Source organism: Marmota marmota, unplaced genomic scaffold (genome assembly GCF_001458135.2).
Source record: "Marmota marmota marmota unplaced genomic scaffold, marMar, whole genome shotgun sequence".
NCBI classification, from domain to species: Eukaryota; Metazoa; Chordata; class Mammalia; order Rodentia; family Sciuridae; genus Marmota; species Marmota marmota.
This window is the reverse complement of record NW_026005679.1, coordinates 36,708-44,074: the sequence shown is the minus strand read 5'-3', so window position 1 is coordinate 44,074 and position 7,367 is coordinate 36,708.

Below are 7,367 nucleotides of genomic sequence, written 5' to 3'. Positions count from 1 at the left end.
GAATGTTTATGCCTTATGCACACTTCATATTTTTTTTTATTTGAGTTATACCTGAAAGTAGAGTCTGTTTGATATATTTATACAAACATGACATGTCTTATACTTATGAGGATCTGAGTCTTGAGTTAGTACGTAATGTGGAGGTTTACTGTGGTGTATTCACATATGTGAATAGGAAAGGAATGTCAGATTCATTTCACTGTCTTTCCTATTCCTTTCCCCATGCCCTTCCCTTCATTCTGCATTGTCTATCCACTGAACTTATTTTTCTTCCCCACCTCCTTGTTGTGTGTTAGCATTTATGTATCAGAAAGAACGATCTACCTTTGATTTATGTGATTGGCTTATTTCACTTAGAATGACAATCTCCAGATCCATTCATTCACGGTTAATGTCATAAAAATAAAATGATTGGGAATCTATCTAACAAAGGAGGTAGAAGTCCTCTATAATGAAAACCAAATAACACTAAGGAAAGAAGTTATAGAAGACCTTAGAAGAGGGAAAGACCTCCCCTGTTCTAGAATAGGCAGAATTAATATTGTCAAAATGGCCATATTACCAAAAGTGCTATACAGATTCAATGAAATTCATATTAAAATTCCAGTGACGATCTGCATATAAATGTCCCACTTAATCTTATTGCCACAGACTCCAAAGAAGGGATGAGGATTTGACAGCACATGCTTTTGGGGTTTATAACCTATGACACCTTCTAGGGCAGCTGTTCACAGTTATAGGGCAGCTGTTCACAGCCATACCAACCACATTAGACTGTTCAGGTGGTGAGAGACAAACATTGTTATGTTAAGCAAAAGATATGTGGCAGCTTTTCTTCCCTGAATTCAACATGTACTCCAATAGTAAACCACTATAAACCACAAGCAGAACAGAATAGAAACAGAAGCAAAACAGAGCAGAAACCAGTTAAAGGAACAGACCCCTCTCTGAAGTTCCTTGGAATAGGTGGATCAGACATAGTGATCTTCAGTCCATTCTGCAGTGATTTTTTTATACCCAAGGTAAAGAAATATATGTTTCAGGCATAGACAATAACATAAATAGACAATCGCTGAAATTCCTTCTTCTTTCTGCTGAAGCAGTCAGTACATCAGGCAACAGACACTTACCAGTACCCATCAGTCATGCACACCAGGCACCAGGAGGCAGAAGACTTATGTTCTATGGCCTTCAGCAACTCCAAATTCTGACCACCTCTTCAGAGAGTGATCACTCTTTATAAGGAACTGTCATAACAAAAGCTTACATGCTGCAGATGGAATTATCCAGGATCCAAGGTGGAACTCATTCTGGGTCTTATCTTCTCTGCATGTGTCTAAATCTAGCAGAAGAGGCAGAACATGGCAGGTCATTGCATAATGGGTAAAACAGCAAAGACTCAGCTGAGATAAGAGGGGGGACACAAAGAGAAAGTGCTCCAGTTGAGGAGACTTGCTCAGAGTAGGGGTGAACGACTCTGCACAAGGTTACCAAGAGCACCAAGAGCAAGGGAAGGCACAAGCAAGCTGGAGGTGCTCTCATGTGCAAAGAGACAGAGGGCTAAAATATCGTTTGCTCTCAAGGTGCTGATGCCTTCGGTTTTGTAAAGAAACAGGATGTGTATGGGGGAAGGGTGGACAGGCAATCTAGGCAGACACCTCTACAAGTCTGACCTTGACCCACACAGCTGCCACAACCCTGTGGCAAGCACACAAGCAGAGATGAAACACCATCAAGCTCAACTCACAAGCCATGAACTCAAATGCAGGTTGGAGACAACTAGGAGAAAGGGGAACCTTTGTTACAGAACCCAAATGTTGTCTAATAGGAGACCTGTCTCTCCCGCCCTAGCAGCACACCCTTTAAAGACTTTCCCACACTCTCTGGTTGAATTCTCACAACACAATGAAGCTGAGATCACAAGCACCAATAAAGAAACTGAGGTGGAAATGTGGAAGACAAAACCCTGCAGGAGACACTCCTGAATGGGTCCCCTCAGGTTCCAGAGATTTCCTTTGGGCCTTGGGATTCTGGAAAAAAAAAAACAAGACTCATAGGTGTTTGCCCAATGACAATCTTAAATTAATCTGGAAAAACAGAGGTTGATATATACAAGTGACTTACATGGACATATTACATCACATGTCCACAAATTCATATTTTAAAGGGCGAGGCATGCTGGACATGGTGATGCATGCCTATAAGCCCAGAGGCTTGGAAGGCTGGGCAGGAGGATGCAAGATCAAAGCCAGCCTTAGAAATTGAGAGGTTCTAAGCAACTCAGTGAGATCCTGTCTCTAAATAAAATTCAAAATAGAGCTGGGAATGTGGCTCAGTGGTTGAGTGCCCCTGAGTTCAATCCCCAGTAAAAAACAAAAAAGGTCAGCAAACCAGATACTGTGGCCCACACCTGAAATTCCAGTGGCTGAGGGTTGAGGCAAAAGGATCACAAGTTCAAGTCCTACCTCAGAAACTTATTGAGACCCCTCTGTCAAAATAAACTATGATAAAATGGAAACTCATCAATGGAAAAGCTCAGGGAAAACAAACATGACCAAGATCATTCCAATATTTTTTTTCACTCTTTGTTGTCTTTGTAGATAACTCATCTATGAAGTGTGGCACGTCCCCTTGTGCCATGATACTAGAAACAAGGTCACATAAAACTGTTTTTGATTTTGATGTAATTTTCTTTTATGATCTCTTCTAAGACAGGGAGGTGTACACAGGCTCACACATTGAATCAAACAAAACACTGATGAGAAACCAGAGCAGAATAATTGATTTTTATGTGGTATTAGCTTTGGTAGAAAATAAATGGATGAGCAGGGGGTGGGGATGGGAGGTGATTCTTCTGTTGGAATTTCATTTCATGGCTTATAAAAATCAGAGTTCAGTAAAGACAAGGAAATGACCCCAATATTGGCAAAGAGTCCTGAAGTATCCCAGTAATGACAGTTGTAGGAAGAGGCCATGGCTGAATTCAGACCTTTACCTCACTTGTGAATCTATTTGTGTATTTTGTTTTCCAAGAAGATGATGGGCCTACAACACCCTGGGTAGAGCGTATAATAATAAATCTTCCTTAAATAGTGGGAAAATTAGTTTCATGAATAAAAATCACTGAGTTACCCTAAAAGCAGTTGCTGCTCCTAAGACAAATACTAAAGGGCTTCCCAGTAACCAAGCCAATGAACAGGTAGCCCAAGGCTGTGGGCTTCAGTGAAAGTTTTAAGTCCAGTTTTGGCACCATATCGTGTCTAATAAGGCGCTCAGCACTTCTAACAAAGGGAAAACATCACATTAAGTACAGGGAGTATTAAGTGGGATGAGTGGGATGAGTTGGCAGGTATTTTTGAAGGTTTGGGGGATTTATAGGGATGCAATTGGTTAAGATAGCAACGTCCAGCTCCGGAACAGTCTTTATCTCATGGGTAGGAAAGGGGGTAGGGCAGCTAAGCTCTGGCGCCATCTAGTGTCTAATGCCTGCTTAGTGCCTGAATTCTTGGGCTAGACCAGGAAGAGCAGCTCCCTCCCAGAGGAGATGCGGGGACTTGTGGCTGGTGTGTTTTTACCTGTGTCATCACTGTCTAGAGCGGAGCCTGGTACATGGTAGTTTTTACTGTTTTGTAAAGGGAGAGAACTTGCCACCTGTCAGTCTTCTGGTCTCTGCCCTGGTCGCACCTGGTCTCTGCCCAACCACCGCTAAACCCTCTCTTAGAGACCCCTGGAGCTGGGCTGTCCTCACGCCAGCCTGAGAGGCGGTGTCGCTCCGTGTCCTGCTTCACAACAACAGCGAGTCCCCAATGTCACCCCTGGCGAGGTCTAAGCGGCTCCCGCCTGCGCTTCTCTCTGGTCAGGAAGTCCCTGCCTGGGCGTCAGTGAGAGGGATCAAGGAGCTGGACAAGAAAGAGCGGGCCACACTACCACCTTTTCTGGAGCTCCAGGTCACACTGTCTACAGCGCAGGCACCAGGAGGCATCTTCGTTATACGCTGGGTCCATGGCCGCTCCCTGAAAAGCAAATCTCCAAGGCGATATCCCCAGGACCCTCCCAGAGACCCCACCTGAACACACGGAGAGGAGAGTCAGCATCCCATGAGAGGCGGGACTAAGGAGGCTGCGCAGCGGGTCCTCAGCCTCCCTCCACGACTGCCTGTGTAAGTGGGAAACTGAGGCCCAGGGGCGCAGGCTCTGGGCTTACATTTTGGGGCCGCGGGAGCCCAAGAGTCCTGCTCCCCGCTGGGTCCATAGGGACTTCTGATAGGATTTCCAGAATTATGGGCCTCTCCGGGATCCTTGGCCTCCTGAGGACTCACCCATCTTGCCTTCTGCTCAACTAGTGGCTCCTCATTCCCACGCTGAAAGCGCCTTAGGAGTCCGGGGCAGGGCTCGTCCCCCTTGGGTTTCCGCTAGCCCTGCCCCGCCTCGACCGCTGTTCCTAGGGGTGGGCCTCCATTCAGCCCTGCCGCCACCCGGCGCCACCCCTTCGCTGAGGTCCCCTAGCTCTGCTGGGCTCCCCCACCACTGGCACTGTCCTGACGGCTGCTCCTAAAGTTTGGCCTCTGCAGGATGACTCAGTCCAGCCCTTTGGCTCAGCATGGCTCCGCTTGCTAAACCTGACAGGTGGACGACAATGCTTCTCACTGACTTCTCAGTGACCGCTTGAATAAAGTGAATAAACTTGGAGAGGAGTTCCTTGTTCTAGGTCACCGAGTAGAGATGGGAGATGAAGTTAGAAGCCTGCTTTCTTCTGCTGCTAATTTGCACCCCCAAAGCAGGGAAGTGGAGCCTGCCACTGTGGTCCCCCTGTGTGCTTCCTGGGTGCATGCAAGGTTTCACACAGGAAGCACCAGGGTCTAGATTCCTTATAGCAAACCGGGCCCTAGATCTAATCTTTGCACCCCCGGGATGAGGCATTTGACATGTTCAAACTTCTCATCCTACCAGCTGGGAGTCTGGAAGACAGAGCAAAGCACTTACCTGGGATTCCAGAGCAAGATAGTCAAAGATCCACTTGACCTCACTTCTGCTTCCCATGGGCTCTAAGGAAGAAAGGCCATCATCATCACCTGGACACTTGTTAGAAATACATGTGCTCAAGTAACACCCTGCTGCTTCTGAAAAGGGGGAATGGAGAACCCTGTGGTTGTTAACAAAACTTTCTCCTGTTGATTCTAATGCCAGCAAACCCTAAAATATGCATGTGTACACACACACACACACACACACAGTAGTTATTTAGTGTAAAATGGCCATACATTGGTCTCAACCTCAAGTTCACTGGAAAATCGTCTTTATCTGGTCATCATTGATGGGCTTGTCACAAGAGAGTATACCAAATCTTGCAAAATCAGCAGCGATTAGTTTCTCAAATTTTGGGGTCAGGCAGGCTCCTTCAAGTGGAAAATGGCTTGTAACTGCCATTTAAGATATTTTAGAAAAGGCAAAGATCAGCTTCAGAAATAAAGTATTTTACCTAAATTTTTTATGAGTCTCACTTCACGTGAGATAATTCTCTACCTCTCACTTTACACCAAGTTAGTATGTTTCCAAAGAAGATCAGAATTAAGCACAATTAATGCTATGTTTAAAAGATATATTTTTGATGTAAAAATTACTGTGATCTAAAAAAACTGGAACATAATATGTAACTAAGTAAAGGATTTGGATAAAACACGTTTTTCAATTCATAGCTACTATACAAACTGAACATGGTTTTACTCTTTTTAATTTAATTGTGCATTTTCCTTGTAAAACTTTGTAACTGTTGCCTGTTTGGTGTTTTGCAGAAGCACTGAATCTAAAAGAACAACCTGAGTTGGGACAATAAGCCATCACCAATATGACAGATAGAATATAAAATATAAAACACTTCCAGTACTAACAATGATCCCAATTAAATTGAAAGGGTCATTATAAAATTATATACATTGAAATTAAAACTCAGTACTGCTACTTCAAGACTGGTGAAACTGAATTGCTTGATGCTTAAAATCAAATGCTGGAGACCAAAGTTAAGGAAGTAAAAGGGTCAAGGAAAAATAATCCAATATTTGGTCCCTTGCTCTCTGAGGTCAGCCAGAATCCAGGGAAATTTGGTACCCCTCTCCAGTCCCTACAACACTGCTAAGGCAAAAGTCCATTCAGAGAGATTGAAAGTACCACAGAAAACAGGAATCTAACCAGAGCACATTCTACAAAGAGGAGGGTCATTCGACAGGGAAACATTCTGGATACAACCAAGAGAAGCAACATTTGTTCAGCAAGACTCTGACCCAACCTGTCAAATGGCACAACTGGTAGAGAAAAGCTAAAGGTGCCAAGAGAGTTCTCAAAAGTTCTGAAGAGTGATATCTGACCAATTTCAGGTGACTGTAACAGTAGATAGGAAAATGGTCCATTTTGACCAACTTGGTCTTAGTCACCTGGCAGGAGAGTATAACCAAACCACAGCCATACATGACATTTAAAGGATAAGATAATAGTTCTTTTATTGTTACTTGAGATATACATTTGTGTCAGTCCTTCCAAAAGTAAGTGAAACTGGTAGGTTGTGAAGGAAGGGTATGGCTGATAAATATCAGAGAAAGTTCTCTCGGAGTCACAATCTTTTCTAAGTCAATTTGAGACTAGCAAAGTTTTTGACCTCCTGCATAGACAGACTAGATCTGTGTATGTTTTTTTTGATTATTTGTTTGTTTGCTGGTATGGTTATTATGAACTTCTGCTCAGACTCCACCTCTAGAGTTTACAATTCATCAATTCAGCCAGGCAACATGGATTTAATCAAGATCTGTAAAGAAGACAAGCTTCAATTGAGATGGATGAACGTTACCAATGTTCCTAATCACCAGAATAGCTATACAAATTGCTAAAAAGGAAAAAAAAAATCTGTGTGTGTGTATGTATGTGTATATATGTGTGTGTTTCTGGGGATTGAACTGAGGGCTTTGTGCATGTGAGGCAAGCACTCTACCAACTAAGCTATATCCCCAACCCAGGAAAGAACTCTTATCCATGGGCAATTTCCACTTCAATATATCTAGGATTCCTAGCGATAACAAAGGGTACAAGAATAAAACTGAAAATAAGACCAAAAAGTATCAAAAGTAAATGGGAGAACTTGTGAAAAACAGAAAGTCTGGTAGCCCATTTTCAGAATACAGTATTTAGCCTTAATTGGGATGTAAGATCCAATCATGGGCATTTTGAACTTTTCAACCTGCATCAAATCATAGATATATAAAAGAGAGCTCTTCCCTTTGCCCGCCCAAATTTTAAAATTAGCTAATCCCATAGACTGTAAGCCAAGCTCCTCCTATCAGAGCAAGGGCAGGGCTCTGCTAGGATAAACACAGGTGGAGT